We start from the raw sequence: 20167 nt of genomic DNA, 5'->3' as shown, positions 1-20167 counted from the left end.
TCTCTAGAACTGTCAGCCTATTTTTAGAATAATCAGTCTAAGAAAAATGAAAAAAAAAAAAAGGAATTTTAACATGTAATCAGTTTTGGCAGTGCCTGCCAAACGGTTTACATGTATGCTGGGCGCTTTTCTGGTTTTTACAAACTACTATTATTTTTTCTGACGTGTGAAAATTATCCTCTATGTTTTCATCAAGTAAGTTCTTACGAGATCCCTATGGCAGGCACTGTAGCTAACCACTTGAACATGTATAAAATTAAGTGTTACTATAGAAGCGCGCTCATCGTTACCGCCGCCGGAGCGCTCTAGGACGCAGGCAGGGCTGCTCCTGCGCGCCGTCTGCACGGTGCCCGGCAGCGGCGAACCCGCGGCACCTGGACGCGCGCCGGGGGCCGTGACCACCGGCGCCACGGCGGGAGCGCCGGGAACGGGCGGGACGGGGACCGCCGCCCGCTTACCTCGCTTGTGCAGCTCCCGCAGCGGGATGGCGTCTCCTCCCCCGTCGTAGGGCAGGAAGAGTCCCCCGGCGGCGGCGTCCATGGCTGACGCCGGACGAGGCCGGAGCGGCGAGCTCACTGCCGCGCCGCTGCAGCCCCAGGAGCCGCCGTAACGGGCGCGCGGCGCAGCCTCCACCGTGACGTCACCGCGCGCGCCGGTTCCCGGGCGACGGGCGGCTCTCGTCAACCGCTCGTTCCCTTCCTTGGAGGAGCGAGCCAGCAACACGTCCAGGCTGGAGGAGAAAGGCACTTACCGTGCCAAGTACCTTAGCTAGTTATGAAATATGCGCAGAGAGATTTCCTAGGTGGGAGGCTTTCCTCTCTCCCAGCTTCTTCCTTTTCCTACCTCACAAAGATTTTGTTGTGCTCAAAAAAATAAATAAATAAATAAATAAATAAATAAATAAATAAATAAAAAAGCTTTTAGTGAAATGTGTCTCGAGGGGTACTTCAGTTGTCTCTTTGCTAGAAATTTTATAAAATTCAGAAATGAACTCTTTCTAAAGTTTCAAACTGTCATTCCAAATGGAGGAAAAAAAAAAAAAGCGGATGCTCATTGAAGCTGAGTTCAAATTGTCACAGCCGGCTCTCAGAGGATTCCTCTAGGCTAGGAGATTCTCCTTCTGAAATACTATGTTGCCGCAGGGCCACTAAACAAAAATGTGCTATTCATTAGAAGCGATGCCAAAGGACTTTGTAAAATTTGTTTTCCTAAGTACCAAACGGGCCAACCCTAAGGTTTACTCCAATTCAGTGCGTTTATATGAAACTTGGGAGCAAGAGAAGGAAAGAGTGGACTCATGGCAATAAAGAGAAGAGAGAAATTCTATTCAATTTGTCTAGTACATTTTAGTTATTTGGGATCTTTTAAAAATTAGATTAAATAAAGTTTTTATATTGCAATAAGTTTGAGCCTCAGAAAGAGAGACCTTCTTATAAAATCCCACCTGGGATTTGGGGGAAAGGGTTCTGAGAAAGAAATCCGGACTACTTACTGCTATAATCTACCTGAGTCTGGCTATTAACATTTATGATATGACCATGCGTAGGTTTTTTTTTTTTTTCTGTTTTCTGTATTTTTCAAATTTTCTTGAAAAAAATTTTTTTTTTAACAAGGAAAGCTAACTTTGAAACAAGCTAACTTTGCTAAACTAATTGTAAATTTGGTCCTTTTTGGTACTTTGGTAGGTTAAGTTCTATTTTAAGACTTTTAAGGGGGGGTGGATATAGCTTAGTGGTAGAGCACATGCTTAGCATGCACAAGGTCCTGGATTCAATCCCCAGCACTTCCACTAAAAAACAAAGAAACAAACAAAAACTTTTCAAAAATACATGCTTTATGGCATTTATAAATGGTTTAGTTTTCATACTACTTACATCCTTTTATGCCTTTATATGAAGTGAAAATCTACCTACAGGTCTTCCTGGTATTTGTAGGCACTCTCTTAACCTGTTTTTCCTGATTTACAACGTAGTCATACAGGAAAAATGGAAAGGACAGCTATCCAGCACTAACTGCAGGGGGAAGAATACCTTTCCTGTAAAATATATTGACTGTTGCATAAGTAAAAGTTCTGTAGCATAAGTAAAACCTTTTGAGTATCTTAAAAGAACAAAAAATTATGTATGTATACATGTATATATAATATATAGAGTGTATCTATTTAAGGTTAAGTTTAGAATGAGATGTGCAAACTTAACAATTGTTAGCACTGAGGAAGCAGTGAGGTAGAAGTGGGCAGGACCGTGGTACAGTCAGGTTTTACTTCATATAGTTCCACATTGTTGAAAATTTTAAAACAAATATATTACTTATTTACTTTTTAAATAAGTGATTACTTTTGTAATAATCAATCTGAAAATTTTTTTTAAAATTTCAGACAAATTCTCATGCTTATGAGGTTCATGGCTGCCACTTTCTCTTAGAGTGAAAGAATTATTACTCAGGATAAAGAGCTTTCAAAGGACACTTTAGAAAAGGACAAGGTAAACTGGAAGGTGGGACTGAAGGACTTTGACACGGATTAGATATTATCAGACTGAGAACTTGAATTACAGTTAAAGAAAGAAGACAAATTCAAGAATTCCTAGGCACAGCTGGAGGAGGGGATGGGATGCTCAAGATGTAACCTCCGATGAACAAAAACACTAAAGTGGCAGCACAAAAAAGGGCTTAAAATTCAGGAAAGGAAGGTATTTCCACTTCCAAATTCACCCTTGATTCTAACCGCAACTTGATGTGGGATTCTGGATAAATCACAACCTCTCTGAGGTGTGGGAATCAGGGAGGCACAGTAGATGAATATACCATTATAACTATATAACTATATACAACGTCTAATGCCCAACCTTTAAGCCCCTTTAATGAAACAATTGGGGAAATGTGATTATAAGGACTTATTCATTTTTTAGATGTAATAATCTTTAAAAGAATCATTATCTTTTAGCAATACTAGATAATAATAATAGAAATATATATGGTAAAAACAAACAAACAAACAAACAAAGAAAACCCCAAACCCAGAGCTGCATAGTTAAGACAGACCTCAATGCAGAATTTGGCTCGATTTTCTCTGGATTAGGGTTTGCATGTTCTATTTTGTTTTTTCAGTCCTTTAAAAAAAACACTTGCAATCACCATCACCATGTAACAGTTTACTGGAGGTGCTAGCCAGTGCAGTCAAGGAAAGGCGGATGGGGAGGGGAAAGCTACAAGGGTTAGGAAGAAACAAAACTGTCACTAATTACCAGTGATATGACTATACCTTAAAGACATCAGAAATCATTAGAATTAATAAGAATTAAACAAGGAGATGAATTTTTAAAAAACCAATCAAAATTGAATTTCAAAATATACCAGCAGATAGAATATTAAATTTTAAAATAAAAATAGCATTAAAAAATACCTAGAAAAGAATGAAGACAAAAGTCAATGGGAAAGACTAAAGACATTTAAAAAGACCCAAATATATAGAGAAGTATTCCATGTTCACGAATTGAAAGATTCAAACTGATCTATAGACTTAATAAAATGTCAATAAAATATCCAACAGGGACTTACTCCATACTGTACATTAACTATACTTCAATTTAAAAAAAAAGAAGAAACAACAGACATTTTTGTGACAAACTCTACTAAAATTTACATGATAATATTAAAAATGCCCAGGAATAGTCGAGATATTCTTAAAGATAAGACAAACAGACTTCCTTTACCATGTACTGAGAATGTTTATAGTTATAGTGACTAAAACAGAGTGCTCTTGGCATAAAGCTAGAAAAATAACCAACAGTAAAGAATAGGGAATCTAGAAATAGACCCTCCTTTATATATGACCTTTGATACATATCAAATGTGGCTCTATAATAGTGGGTAAAAAATTATTTTCTTAGTAACCAGCATTGAGACAACCATCTGTCTACACGGAAAAAAACCTAAATACACCCTAATCCATACAGACACACAAAAATCACTCTGATGATTATAGACCTGAATGTGAAAGGCAAATAAAGCTCTTAACAAAATAACAGGGGAAAATATCTTCATGACTTCAGGGTAGGGGGATTTTTCTTAATCAAGACACAAACAGCATTAACCATAAAACAAGATTAATGCACAGGACCACATTACAATTAAGAACATTTGTGACTGGGTCATGAGGATGGATCCCTCGTGAATGGGACTAGTGCCCTTATAACAGGAACGCCAGAGCTCCTTAGAGGACACAGAAAAAGACAGCAGACTACGACCCAGAAACAGCCTCTCCTCACCAGACATGGACTCTGCCTGTCCCTTGGTCTTAGACTGCCAGCGTCTAGGACTGTGAGAGGTCACCGTCTGTTGTCGAAGCCACCCAGTCTATGGTGTTTTTGTTATAGCAGTACAAAAAGACTAAGATGGAGAGTGAAACACAACCCACAGAATAAAAAATATTTACAAAACGTATAACCGACAGAAAGCTTGCATATGGAAAATAACTTGTAAAAATCCCTAAGATAGACATGCCAACAGACAAACACACACACACACACACACACACGCACACACACAAAACAAAACAAAACACCAGCAAATGACTTAAATAAGTACTTTAGAAAATTCTTTCAAATAGCCAGTTAGCATGAAAAGATGCCCAATCTCTTTGGCCACCAAGGAAATGCAAATTAAAACCTCCACCAGAATCCATCACAAAGCAAGCAGACAAAATGAAAAGTGGGACATCAGGTGCTTGGTGACTGTGGAGCAAGGGAAGCTCCCACATGCTCATCTAAGTATAAACTGGATGCCACTATGGAAAACACAGCCTACAACCCAGCAATTCCCCAATGAAGGGGTGGGCCTGCCCTACCACCCTACCACCCTACCGCCCTACAAATGGCCAATAGGCACAGGAAAAAATGCTCAGCATTGCTAGTTGTCATAGACATGCAGATCAAAACTGCAATGAGATGTCACCTTACAACAGCCAGAATGGCCACCATTGAGATGTCTACAAATGATAGATGCTGGAGAGGGTGTTAAGAAAAGGGAACCCTTGTACACTGCTGGTGGGAGTGTAGACTGGTGCAGCCATGATGGAAGACAGTATGGAGGTTCCTTCAAAAACTGAAAATAGACCTACCATGTGATCCAGCAATCCCACTCCTGGGCATATATCCAGAGGGAAATAAAATTCAAAAAGACACATGCACCCCAGTGCTCATAGCAGCACTATTTGCCATAGCCAAGACATGGAAACAACCCAAATGTCCATCAACAGGTGACTGGATAAGAAGATGTGGTATATATATACAATGGAACACTACTCAGCCATAAAAAAGAAGAAAATAATGCCATCTGCAGCAATACGGATGGACCTGAAGATTGTCACTCTAAGGGAAGTGGACGGGAAAGAAAGAAAAATGCCATATGACTCTAAAAAAAAATAATAATAATAATGCCACCAATGGACTAATTATCATTTTGATTTCTTAAATATGTGTAACCACTGCACCCTGTAGTCTCAGACATTGGCTGTGCTGTGGCACACTAGGCCTGATCTCCCACTGGTGGCAGTCGCCATGGTGGAGCCCAGAATTCCCCGCCCCACCCGCAGAGTAAGGGGTGAGGGTATAAGCTCCAGGTAGGGTGCACTCTGAGTGAGGGGGTATCCCGCGATGAAGTGGGGACAGGCTGAGGGGTGTTGGGGACCATCCAGCTGGCCCTCAGGCCATGGCCTGCTCCCAGAAGGCGAGTGCGGTGCAGCAGTGGCCCCAGTGTCCCAGATTCATCGGACACATTTTCCCTGGTCAGTTGGCTCCCGGGAGGCAGGAGCGGTGCGGTTAGAGCGGGGCGGCTGGGAGGGGGTTGACTTGCTCCCATGTTCCCTGGGTCCTGTCCTGGGGGCGGCCTCTGCTGCCCCAGGTTCACAGGAAGCATGTCTTCATGTCAGCCTGCTCCTGGAAGGAGGGCGCAGTGCGGTCAGGGGGCAGCGTCAGCAGCGGGAAAGGACTTTAGGAGGACTGGGCTCCGTGGCTCACTCTCCTTTCTTCTCTTGCTTCCTCAGTTGGCGGCTGTAGCCACTTTTCTATTATAAGTTATTACCAGATATTGAACATAAGTTTCTGTGTTATACAGAAGAAACTTTCTTTAAAATCTATTTTATAACTAGTGGCTAATATTTGTAAATCTCAAACTCCCAAATTTATCCCTTCCCACCCCCTTTCCCTGGTAATCATGATTACTCACTAAGTCTGCGAATCTGTTTCTGTTTTGTAGATGAGTTCATAGTGTCTTCTTCTTTTTTTTTTTTTTTTGATTGCATATATGAGTGATGTCATATGGCATTTTTCTCTTTCTGGTTCACTTCACTGAGAATGACGATCTCTAGTTCCATCCATATTGCTGCAAATGGCATTATTTTATCTTTTTTATGGCAGAGTAGTATTCCATTTTATAAATATACCACATCTTAATCCAGTCATCTGTTTCATTTAGGTTGCTTCCATGTCTTGGCTGTTCTGTATAGTGGTGCTATGAATATTGGGGTGCATGTGTCTTTTCGCATTGCCGTTTCCTCTGAATATATACCCAGAAGTGGGATTCCTGGATCATAGGGTAAGTCTATTTTTAGTTTTTTGAGGAAATTCCATACTGTTTTTGATAATGGCTACACCAAACTACTTTCCTACCAGCAGCATGAGAGGGTTCCGTTTTCTCCACACCCTCTCCAGCATCTATCATTTGTAGACTTCTCAATGGTGGCCATTCTGGCTGGTGTAATGTGATATCTCATTGCAGTTTTGATCTACATGTCTCTGACAAGTAGCGATGCTGAGCATTTTTTCCTGTGCCTGTTGGCCATTTGTGTGTCTTCCTTGGAGAATTGCTTGTTTAAGTCTTGTGCCCAGTTTTGGATGGGGTTGCTTGTTTCCTTGGTCTTAAGGCGTATGCGCTGGTTGTATGTTTTGGAAATTAGTCTTCTGTCAGTCACATCATTTGCAAAGATTTTTCTCTCATTGTGTAGGTTGTCTTTTCGTTGTGTTGATGGTATCCTTAGTTGTGCAAAAGCTTGTGAGTTTAATGGGATCCCATTTGTTTATTTTTGCTTTTATTTCCAATACTCCATGAGCTGGTTCAAAAAAATACATGGCTGTAATGTCCGCCCGCGAGTGTTGTGCCTGTGTTTTCCTCTAGGAGTTTTACAGTATCTGGTCTTACATTGAGTTCTCTCGTCCATGTTGAGTTTAGTTTTGTCCATGCTGTCAAAGAATGTTGTAATTTCAGTCTTTTACAGGTAGCTGTCCAGTTTTCCCAGCACCACTTATTGGAGAGACTGTCTTTCCTCCGCTGTATATTCTTGCCTCCTTTATCATCGTTTAATTGAGCATACGTGTGTGAGTTTATTTCTGGACTTTTGTCCTGTTCCACTGATCCCATGTGTCTCTTTTTGGACCAATACCGTGCTGTTTTGATTGTAGCTCTGTAGTATTGTGTGAAGTCTGGGAGGATTATTCCTCCAGCTTCATTCTTTTTCTTCAGGAATGCTTTGGTCATTCTGGGACTTCTGTGATTCCATGTAAATTTTAGGATGCTTTGTTGTATTTCTGTGAAAAACGTCCTGGGTAATTTGATAGGGATCACATTAAATCTGTAGCTTGCTTTGGGCAGTGTGGCCGTTGGAACATGATTAATTCTTCCAGTGCAAGAATATGGGATGTCTTTCCATTTCTTGAAGTCCTCTTTAATTTCCGTCGCCAGGGTTTTGTAGGTCTCTGCATAGAAGTCTTTCACTTCCTGGGTCCGATGTACTCCTAAGTGTTGTCTTGTTTTGGATGCCATTTTAAAAGGGATTATTACTTTCGTGTCAAGAAATGCCACTGATTTCTGTACGTTGTTGTTGTGTCCTGCTACCTTGCCAAATTCTTTCCTCAGCTCTAGTCAATTTTTTTCCTGTGAAGCCTTTAGGGTTTTCTATATATAGTGTCATGTCATCCAGATATAATGACATCCAGATATAAAGAGTTTTAGCTCTTCTTTTCCAGTGTGGATCCCACTTCTTTCTTGTTCTTGTCCAATTGCTCTATGAGGACTTCCAATACTCTGTTGAGTAGAAGTGGTGTGCGTGGGCATCGTTGTCTTGTTCCCGATTTTAGCAGACAGGCTTCTGGCTTTTCTTGGTGGAGTATTCTGCTGGCTGTAGGTTTGCCACAAATCGCTTTGATTCTGTTGGAGATGTGTTCCCTCTATACCCAGTTTGGTAAGATGGCAGGCTCAGTGTGATCAGGGGGCTTGGGAGGATGGTGGTGGCAATAGCAGCTGCAGGAGGAGGGGGGCTGGCCCTTGGGAGCCATTCATTTGCTCCCATCTCTCCCACAGCATGACCTGGGGGTGGCCTCTGCTGCTCCAGGTTGACTGGACCCACGTCTTTAGGTCTGCTCCCAGGAGGCTGGCATGGTTGGGTCAGGGCCAAGGGCGGTGGTGGTGTGGCGGGAGTGAGGCTGCCCTGTGCAAGCCATCGCATTGACTCCCATCTCGCCAGTGGCCTGGCTTGGGGGCAGCCTCTGGTGCCCCAGGTTTGCTGGAGGCTTGTCTTCAGGTCAGCCTGCTCCTGAGAGGCAGGCGTGGTGCACTCAGTATGTGTGAAGAGAGGGGGGTGTAGCAGTGACAGCGGGAAATGGAAGCAAATCCCCACTCTGGCCTGGGGCATCCCCAATCCCACCATCGCCATCTGCGTCTCTGCAACCCCCTGACCGCACCATGCCTGCCTCCCAAGAGCAGGCGGACAGGGACAAGTGCTTTCCTATAAGCTGAAGCATAAGAAGCCTCCCCTAGGCCAGGCCGTGGGGTAGAAGGTAGCAAGTCAACTGGCTCTCCCAGGGCAGCCCCTTTCCCCTGCTGCCCCTGCTGCTGCCTGCTGTCCATCCCCGGGCTCTTCTACACCCTCCCCTGTGCAGGTCTGGGTGCCCAGGGCCTCCGCCCTCGTTGTCTGCATCAAAATCTGGGGCATCATGCACCGAAAGTCTACTGGCAATCAGCGTGTACCCTGGGACCACCCTGACCGCCTGGCTCACACAAGGCCCTGGGCACAGGAAGGTGGGCACCCAGGCAGGTATTGGAACTGTCTAGATACCCATCTGCCATGCCCAGGGCCCTGGGACTCAAGGCTGTGTGCCTGCACACTCCACAGGATCCATGTCTGGCAGCTGTGGCCATGGTGACAGGAGCCCGGACCTCCCTGCCCCTGGCAGGGTGAGGGGTGAGGAGGTCATCTCTGGCTAGGGGTGCACTTGGAGTGAGGGGGGACAGGCTGAGTGGTGAGGGGCCACTGGGAGTGGAATTGACCTGGCTGAAAGGTGAGGTGTAAGGCCCAGGGTGAGGGGCGCTCGGAGATAGAAGACCTGGCTGAGAGGTGGGTCATAATCCCAGGATGAGGGTTGAGGGGACCATCTTGGGTTGGTAGGGGGACCCGAGGTGAGGTATGAGGGGTCAGCTTAGTTTGCGGGGGGCTATAGGTTAGGACCTAGCGATGCGGTGTGTAGGGGTTGGGACCTCAGTGTGAGGAGAAGGAGCTTGGTCTAGGGGTTCTGGTCTTGGATGAAGCCTGGCCGGGCATGGGGGGTGCAGTGAGCAGGGGGAGTGGGGCTGGAGGAGGTTGCCTAGCTCGGGGCCGGTGGTGGTTCTGGTTGGGGGCCAGAACCCGGTCATTGGCAAGGTGGAGACATTGTGACTGGGGACCAAGCAGGGCCTGGGCTTCAGGGTGGGCCCGGGCTTCAGGGTGGGCCCGCCCCACTGCAGGGCCCAGATAGGCCCAACTCGCCTCTGCGTCCGGTACTGCAGGAGCCCCAGCCTGAGCCTCAGTGCTCAGAGATGCACACTGGAACCTGCCCAGAGCGTGTGGAACCTGGGCGGAGCCAGGTGCTCTGGGACCAGCTCCCTGAGGAGAAAGGCAGCCTGAGGTCTGGGCCGACCGCTGCTTGCTGTTGCCTCTGCTGCCTAATCTGAACAGGTAAGGGGACGCTAGTCGGGGTGCACAGGTCGGGAAGTCAGTGGGTGAGGCCTGGGCTGTGCAACTGGGGAGGCGCACCCGTAGGGAGGGGTGCATAGGTGAGGTCAGGGCCATGCGTCCTGTTACGACCCTGAGGCGTGTAGCGGGTCCACTGCCCTGGTTCGTGGTGACCCCGTACATTAATAGTGACTGAACCCCACATCTTTGGCGCCTCTGCTATGCGGGTTTGGGAAAGCAGGTGAAGCCCCTGGAGATGGGAGGGCACTGGATGGTCCCCGGGGCACCTCCTATTGGCCTCTTGGCCATGGCCTTCCTGCGTAGGTGGACCTGCCTGATGAGGGGAAGCCGCTGGGACCCTCCTGGGCACAAGCGACCTGGGGCGGAATAAGAAGCCAGGCCTGGGCCTTTGGGAGCTTGTTGCCCGCCCTGCGAGATCAAAAGTTTTTGTCAAGTCTATTTTTAGTGTTTTGAGGAATATCTCTACTGTTTTCCACAATGGCCGCACCAATCTGCTTTCCCACCAGCAGTGTAGGCGGGTCCCCTTTTCTCCACAGCCTCCCCGGCATTTGTCATTTGTGGACTTTTGAATGATGGCAATTCTGACTGGTGTGAGGTGATATGTCAATGTAGTTTTGAGTTTCACTTCTCTGATAATTACTGATAGTGAGCATTTCTTCATGTGTCTATTGGCCATTTGTATGTGTTCATTGGAGAACTGCTTATTTAGGTTTTCTGCCCATTTTTGGATTCGGTTTTTTTTTTTTTTTTTGGTTATTCAGTTGTGTGAGCAGTTTATATATTCTGGCAATTAAGCCTCTGTCAGTCGAAACATTTGCAAATATTTTCTCCCATTTCATAGGTTGTCTTTTTGTTTTGCTAATGGTTTCCTTTGTTGTGCGAAAGCTTCTAAAGTTCAGTTAGGTCCAATTCATTTATTTGTGCTCTTATTTCTGTTGCTTGGGTAGACTGCCCTAGGGGAACACTGCTGAAAGGTATGTCAGATCATGTTTTGCCTATGTTTTCTTCTAAAAGGTTCCTAAGTATCTTGCCTTATGTTTAAGTCTTTAAGCCATTTTGAATGTATTTTTGGGTATGGTATGAGGGAGTGTTCTAGCTTCATTGATTTACACGCAGCAGTCCAGTTTTCCCTTCATCATCTTCTGAAGAGACTGTCTTTACTCCATTGTATGTTCTTGCCTCCTTTGTCCAAGATTAATTGACCAAAGTTCTGTGGGTTCATTTCTGGGCTCTCTATTCTTTTCCATTGATCCATACATCTGTTTTTGTACCAATACCATGTATGACTGTAGCTCTGTAGTATTGTCTGAAGTCTGGGAGGGTTATTCTTCAGCTTTGGACTTTTTCTTCTGTAATGCTTTGGCAATTTGGGGTCTTTTATGGTTGTATATAAATCTTAGGATGGTTTGTTGCAGTTTTATGAGAAATGTCCTGGGTAATTTGATAGGGATTGCATTAAATCTATAGATTGCTCTGGTCAGGATGACCATTTTAACAATATGAATTCTTCCAGTGCAAGAACCTGGGATATCTTTCCATTTCTTTAAGTCCTCTTTAATTTCCTTATCAGTGTTTTGTAGTTATCCGCATATAAGATTTATTCCTAAGTATTTTATTTTTTGGATGCAGTTTTAAGAGGGTTTATTACTTTCGTGTGAAGAAATGCCCCTGATGTCTGCGTGTGGATGTTGTGTCCTGCTGCCTTGCTGGGTAGTAGCTTTAGTAGTTTCTGTTGGAGCCTTTAGGGTTTTCTATATATAGTATCATGTCATCTGCATATAATGACAATTTTACCTCTTCTTTTCCAGTTTGGATCCCTTTTATTTCTTTTTCTTGTTTTATTGCTATGGCTAGGAATTCCAATACTATAATGAATAGAAGTGGTGAGAGTGGGCATCCTTGTTTTGTTCCAGATTTTCCCAGAAAGGCTTTCTGTTCTCTCGGTAGGGTATTATGGTGACTGTAGGTTTGCCATAATAGCTTTTATTATGTTGAGACATGTTCCCTCAATACCCACTTTAGTAAGACCACAGGCACAATGCAGCCAGGGGGCTGGGAAGATGGCAGAGGCCGTAGCCCTGGCATTGGTGGCGTGGGGAGGGGTGCTGCCCCTTGGGAGCCAGTCATTTGCCTCCATCTCCCCCATGGCCTGGAGGGGTGCGGTCTCTGCTGCCCCAGCTTCATCTTTAGATCAGACCCTGCCCTAGAGGCCTATGTGGTCCAGTCAGGGAATGGGGGGATGATGGCAGGTGTGGCAGCTATGGAGGTGGAATAATGGGGGCTGCCCTGTGAGAGCCGGTGGATTTGTTCCAACCTTCCCTGTGGCCTGGCCCAGGGGTGGCCTCTGCTGCCTCAGGTTCGCTGGAGGCATATCCCAAGGTGGGGCAGCTCCTGGGGAGCCTTGTGCTGTGTGGTCACAGGGCGGCGGTGGCCGTGGCTGGATGGGGTGCTGCCCTCTGTGAGCCCCTGGATTTATTTCCATCTCCCCCAAGGCAGGTGCAGTGCAGTCGGTGTTGGGAGGTGGCAGCAGCGACAGAGGGAAGTGGCAGCCAACCCCCAGACTTGGACAGGACAGCCCCAGTCCCGCCATTGCCACCGCTGCCACCCTCTGACTGCACAGCACTTGCCTCCCAGGAGAAGGCTGACAGGGAGAAGTGTGTTCTGCGAAGCTGGGGCAGCAGAGGCCGCCCCGAGGCCAGGCTGTGAGGGCGATGGGAGCAAGTTGACTGGCTCTCCCAGGGCAGCCCCCCTCCCCACCACCTCTACCAATGCTGCTGCCCTCCAACCTCAAGGCCCCAGCCTCCCAGGAGCCTTCTGACTTGTAACCTGAGTCCTGTGATCCTGGGGCAGCAGAAGCCACCCCTAGGCCAGGTGGCATGAAGATGGGAGAAAATTGATAGGCTCGGAGGGGCCGCCCCCTACACCCACTGCCGCTTCCACTGCCCCCTGACCTCACCATGCCTGCCTGTGGGCAGCAGGCTGACAGGGAGACGTGCATTCCGGGAACCTGGGACAGCAGAGGCCGCCCCCAGGCCAGGCTGCAGGAAAGATGGGAGCAAGTCGACTAGTTTTCCGGGGGCAGCCCCCCTTCCCTGTCTCTGTCGTCATTGCTGCCATAGGCCCCACACCCTGATTGCACCACACCTGCCTCCCAGGAGTGGGCAGGTCAAGAGAAGTGCATCCCAGGAATCTGGGGTGCCAGAGGCTGCCCCTAGACAGGACACAAGGAAGATTGAAGCAAATCAACAGGTTCACACAGGGCAGCCCCCCTACCCACTGCCACCGCCCACTGACCACACCCTAGCTGTGTCCAGGGAGCAGGCTGACATGAGGAGGTGCCTCCAGCAAAGCTGGGGCAGCAGAGGCCGCCCCCAGGCCATGTCACAAAGGAGATGGGGGCAAATATACCAGTTCATCAAGGGCAGCGCCCCTCTCCTCGCTGCTACCCCAGGTTCATGGGACACTTGTTTCCAGGTGAGGTGGCTCCCAGGAGCCAGGCACAGTGCTGTCAGGGGACAGTGGCAGCCAGGGGAGGTGGGTTGCCCTGGGGGAGCAGGTGGACTTGCTCCCATCTCCCCTGTGGGCTGTTCTGGGAGAAGCCTTTGTCACCCCAGGTTCACTGGGTGCATATTTTCATGTCAGCCTGTTCCAGGGAGGAGGGCACAGTGCGCTTGGGGGCAGTGGCAGTGAGTGGGGAGGCAAGGACTTGTGAAGGGCTGGGCTCCAGCCCAGGAACTGACTCTCCTCTTTTTTCTCTTGCTTCTTCAGGTGGTGGCTGTAGTGGTTTTTCCATTATAGGTTATCATGAAATATTGAGCAGAGGTCTCTGTGTTATACAGAAGAAACTTTTAAAAAATCTATCTTTATATATAGTGACTTACATTTGTAAATCTCAAACTCCCAACTTTATCCCACTTTCCCTGCTAATCATAAGACTGTCTACTGTGTCTGCGAGTCTGTTTCTGTTTTATAAATGAGTTCATAGTGTCCTTTTTTTAAGGTTCCACATACGAGTGATATGTGGTATTTTTCTTTCTTTTTCTGGCTTACTTCACTTAGAATGATGATCTCCAGGTCCATCTATGTTGCTGCAAATGGCATCATTTTATCCTTTTTTATGGCAGAGTAGTATTCCATTGCATAATAATACCACAACTTCATTTGTTTTTTTTAAATTAGTTTTTAATTTTCTTCATTGACTTAGTTTACAATGTTGTTTCAATTTCCAGTGCAGAGCACTATTTTTGTTTTACATTACATATATTCATTGTCTCATTCTTTTTTTAAACACTTTTTTAATTGAGTTATAGTCATGTTACAATGTTGTGTCAATTTCCAGTGTAGAGCACAATTTTTCAGTTATACATGAACATGCATATATTCATTGTCACTTGGTTTTTTTCTGTTAGCTACCACAAGATCTTGTATACATTTCCCTGTGCTATACAGTATAATCTTGTTTATCTATTCTACATATAAATGTGCCTGTCAGTATCTACAAATTTTGAAATCCCAGTCTGCCCCTTCCCACCCCTCACCCCCTTGGCAACCACAAGTTTGTATTCTATGTCTCTGAGTCTGTTTCTGCTTTGTATTTATGTTCTTTTTTTTTTTTTTTTTTTTTAAGATTCCACATATGGCCAATCTCATACGGGGTTTTTCTTTCTCTTTCTGGCTTACTTCACTTAGAATGACATTCTCCAGGGACATGCATGTTGCTGCAAATGGTGTTGTCTTTTTTATGGCTGAATAGTATTCCATTGTATAAATGTACCACATCGTCTTTATCCAGTCATCTGTTGATTGACATTTAGGCTGTATCCATGTCTTCGCTATTGTAAATAGTGCTGCTGTGAACATTGAAGTGTAGGTGTCTTTTTGAAGTAGGGTTCCTTCTGGATATATACCCAGGAGCACAATTACTCAGTCATATGGTAAGTCTATACCTAGTCTTTTGAGGAATCTCCATCCTGTTTTCCACAATGGCTGCACAAATCTGCTTTCCCACCAGCAGTGTAGGAGGATTCCCTTTTCTCCACAGCCTCTCCAACATTTATCATTTGTGGACTTTGAATGATAGCCATTCTGACTGGTGTGAGGTGATACCTCATTGTAGTTTTGATTTGCATTTCTCTGATAATTAGTGATATTGAGCATTTTTTCATGTGCCTGGTGGCTATTTGTATGTCTTCATTGGAGAAATGCGTAAGTCTTCTGCCCATTTTTGGATTCGGTTGTTTGTTTTTTTGGTTATAAAGTTGTATGAGCTGTTTATATATTCTGGAAATTAACGCCTTTGTCCATCGAAACATTTGCAAATATATTCTCCCATTTTGTAGGCTTTCTTTTTGTTTTGCTTATGGCTTGCTTTGCTGTGCAAAAGCTTCTAAGTACAGTTAGGTCCCATTAGTTTATTTGTGCTTTGATTTCTGTTGCTTGGGTAGACTGCCTTAGGGGAACACTGCTGAGGTGTATGTCAGATAATGTTTTGCCTATGTTTTCTTCTAAGAGCTTTCTAGTATCTTGTCTTATGTTTAAGTTGTTAAGCCATTTTGAATGTATTTTTGGGTATGGTGTGAGGGAGTAGTCTATCTTCACTGATTTACATGCAGCGGTCGAATTTTCCCTATCATTTCCTGAAGTCACTGTCTTTACTCCATCGTATGTTCTTGTCTCCTTTGTCAAAAATTAGTTGACCAAAGGTCTGTCGGTTTACCTCTGGGCTCTCTATTCTGTTCCATTGATCCACATGTCTGTTTTTGTACTAATACCATGTATGACTGTAGCTCTGTAGTATTGTCTGAAGTCTGGGAGGGTTATTCCTCCAGCTTTGGTCTTCTTCTTCAATAATGCTTTGGTAATTCTGGGTCTTTTGTGATTGCATATAAATTTTAGGATGGTTTGTTGCAGTTTTGTGAAAAATGTCCTGGGTGATATGATAGGGTTTGCATTAAATCTGTAGATTGCTTTGGGTAGGATGGCCATTTTAACAATATTAATTCTTCCAATCCAAGAGCATGGCTTATCTTTCCATTTCTTTAAGTCATCTTTAATTTTCTTACAATGTTTTGTAGTTCTCTACGTATAAGTCTCTCATTTCCTTTGCCAGATTTATTCCTAATTATGTTATTTTGGGGATGCAATTTTAAAAGGGATTATTTCTTTACTTTCCTTTTCTGATATTTTATTGTTAGTGTAAAGAAATGCAACTGAATTGTATGTTAATCTTGTATCCTGCTACCTTGCTGAATTCTTTTATCAGCTCTAGAAGTTTTTGTTGGAGCCTTTAGGGTTTTCTATATATAGTATCATGTTATCCACATATAGTGACAATTTTACCTCTTCTCTTCCAATTTGGATCACTTTTATTTCTTTTTCTTGTCTAATTGCTATGGCTAGGACTTCCAATACTATATTGAATGGAAGTGGTGAGTGCAAACATCCTTGTCTTGTTCTGGATTTTAGCACGAAGTCTTTCAAGTTTTCACTATTGAATATATTATGCTGGCTGTAGGTTCATCATAAATAGCTTTTTATATGTTGAGATATGTTCCCACTATACCCACTTTGGTTAGATTTTTATCATAAATGGGTGTTGAATTTTATTCAATGCTTTTTCTGCATCTATTTTCAACCCAATCCAAAAATGGGCAGAAGACCTAAATAAGCAACTCTCCAATTAAGACATACAAATAGCCAATAGGCACATGAAAACATGCTCAGTATCACTAATTATCAGTGAAATGCAAATCAAAACTACAATAAGGTATCACCTCACACCAATCAGAAATGGCCATCATTCAAAAGTCCACAAATGATAAATGGTGGAGAGTCTGTGGGGAAAAGGGAACCCTCCTACACTGGTGGGAATGTAAGTTGGTGCAGCCATTATGGAAAATAGTATGGAGATTCCTCAAAAATCTAAACATAGACTTACCACATTATCCAGCAGTCCCACTCTTGGGTACATATCCAGACAGAACCTTAATTCAAAAGACACATGCACCCCAATGTTCATAGCAGCACTATATACAATATCCAAGACATGGAAACAACCTAAATGTCCATTGACAGATGACTGTATAAATAAGTTGTTGTATATTTATACAGTGGAATACTACTCAGCCATAAAAGAGAATAAAATAATGCCATTTGTAGCTACATGGATGAACAGTAGAGTTTGCCAGAGACTTGTTTTTTGCTCTTGGTTGGCTGGAATGTTCCTCATAACCTCCCCACTTAGTCTGGGGCTAAATCTGAAATTCTGTGACTCAAATTGATCACCTTCTCTGTGATGCTTTCCCCCTCCTCAAATATCATGTTCAGACACATGGTTCATCAAGCAAATTGTTGTAATCTGTGCTTTGCCAACCCTCACTTTACTCTTATGTGTGTAATTCTATCCTATGCTTAAATCATCAAGACAATTTTAGGACTTCCATGTGCCCAGCAAAGAAAAAAGGCCTTTTCCACCTGTTCTTCCCACGTGATTGTGTTTTCCATCACTTGTGGTATGTATATGTTCATCCACATAATTCCTACAGCCAAGGAAGAAGTGACTATTAATAAAGTGGTCTCACTACTCATTTCTTCCATTTCACCTGTTAGATCCATTTATTTATACACCGAGAAATAAGCAAGTGAAGAAAGTCATCAATGACTCAATCAGAAGCACTGCATCATTCTTAAGGAAGTCAAATAAAATAGCAGTCAGTAAATGAAGTTAAAATAAAAGGTGAATGGCTCTAACCTTTCTACTGAAGCTTATAATTGTCCATCTTTAATAATCTATATTTCAGTTGTTATGTTTTTCTGTTCCTCTTTAGATTTACTTTACACTGCACCTTAATCAACTCAATTTATTTCCTTTGGTTTTTACTCAAATTCTTAAAGGAGCTCTGTCTCAGTGAACAAAATGAAAGAATATTTGCTATCATTTATTTATAGATAAATACAACCCCATATAATTAAAATTCATGGTTTAATAAAGATCATTCTTTAGTTCTCCATAAAACTGGCAGCATGATACTGCTGATTACTGTATGCAGATTTGCAATTTTTTTTTTAAATTCAAGTAAGAATTGAAACTGGCATAATAAAGTACTGAGTAGGATGATTGAGGGCATGATGTCATAATACAAGGAGCAATTGAGAAAGACAATAATAACATTTCTAATATTCTAGGAAAATTCATTAAAAACAAAAAACTATTCTGGGTAAAATCTGACAAATACTCTTTGGAATATAGCTAAGAGAGAAGGTTAAAATATCGGCAATCACAAGGTATCAGAGATACAGAACAATCAGAAATGAAGAAAAATAAACCTATTTATAACCCTTCGATTTCCAGGAAAGCACTAAATGGAGGATGGAGAGGGGCAAGTTCTGGGATTATGAGTTAGAGGCTTGGGTTTAAAAGCCCACATGGAGATGAGAGATGAAGTGTCAGGGTCCAAGTGGTGACAGTACATGGAACTGACATAATAGTATAAAATCAAGACTTTCAAAATGGGATTTAAGAGAAAAAAGTGGCCACCATTGTAAAAGGAATACAATTTTCTCTTAGAAATTATTCTGTCTCTTCTTGACTTATGAGCTACAAAAGAGGACATGGGGATCATTAATACGTTCCTCTTTCTATCCAAGAGAGAGATTTAACAGCCCAAATTCTATAATTTACTAATACTATGTATGAAGAATTATGTAGTGAATCCAAATTAATCTTTGAAAGCTTACAATTACCTATGCCACAAGATAGAGACACTTCATAACAATTCACTTAAAGCACAAAAAAGCTAAACTCAGAAGAAATCAAAGAATTTTTTATCCAAACATGTATTCATTATTTTTAAAAACTAAACTGAACAAAAAATAAAGCAACTCCCGCTCAATATAAAATTTTGTAAACCATGAAAGTAATCCAAAGCATGTACAAAATGAATTTTAGATAAAAATGAATAAAATTTAAATGATAAATAAATCTAAATGTTGATTCTTTAAAAACTTTCATGAAAATTGATGTTTCTCAGAAACATGAATGAATACAAAACAGCAAAATGTGTAAGGCTACCAATCTTAAAATATAAATACTGAAGCAGTACAAATTAGAATAACTTGATAGATGAACTATAGCAATTCCACGACAACAATGAAATATATGTGAAGACTCAAAGTTCATGAAAAAAGATTTAGCAAAACAGAATTTCAAAAATTAATTCAAGGTGTGGAAAACAAATATACCAATCTCCATAAAATATTAAGGAAGGCAAATAAAAATAATTTTTGAAGAAATAAAAGGACCAAATTACTATAAAACTAACCATGGTAAAACACTAGAAAATCTCATTACGATTTCAACTATGCAAACAATTAAAAAAAAAAAACCTCTCCCCATGGAATTTTATGAAAATGTCTTAATATTTGAAAAAACCTGATGAAGACATTATAAGATAAATGATTAAACAAATTCACTGCTGAATGTACGTAGACTATTTCAAATAGAATCTAAAAAAGTCAAAAATTATACTATGATCAAGATTAATCTAAATAATACAAGAGTGGAAATAGATGATAGTGATATAGAGAAATGTATATGGATACAGAAACATATGTACACATACACATATATATGAAAAATACACTAGTTTTGTTATAACAACAAAATTAAGGAAGTTTATACATGGATTTTGATTAACTAAATGATCACTGGAAGGAAAAAAATCAAAAATCTCTCCTAACAAATTTAAAGTAAAATAAGAATATGATGAACTACTAAAATAAGATTAAAATTTCTAAAGAAATAAAATATACATAATTTTATAGTGTCTTGTATTCTTCTTAATTAAAATCAAGAAACAAATGAGGGGAAAAAAACAAATGAGGATACTCACTTTCATCATTGATACTCAACATTTCATTGCCATCTTGAAAATGCCATAACATAAATAATAAAATGGTTGGATTATCAGAATGAAGCTATGAAACTAGTGTAGGTAGAAATTATGAAAGCCATATTTTTTCAAGTTTTTACATCTTTGAAGGGTATATATGCCTTCTTAATATTGTGCATATTTTAATCACTAACATTTCTCATAAAAATACATAAAAGTCCTTGAAATGATGACATGCACTTAGAGTCAATAAAACATATTTCCTTCCTGATAA

The sequence above is a fragment of the Camelus ferus genome, chromosome 31 (assembly GCF_009834535.1).
Source record: "Camelus ferus isolate YT-003-E chromosome 31, BCGSAC_Cfer_1.0, whole genome shotgun sequence".
Classification (NCBI taxonomy): domain Eukaryota; kingdom Metazoa; phylum Chordata; class Mammalia; order Artiodactyla; family Camelidae; genus Camelus; species Camelus ferus.
This window is presented reverse-complemented; position numbering follows the sequence as displayed.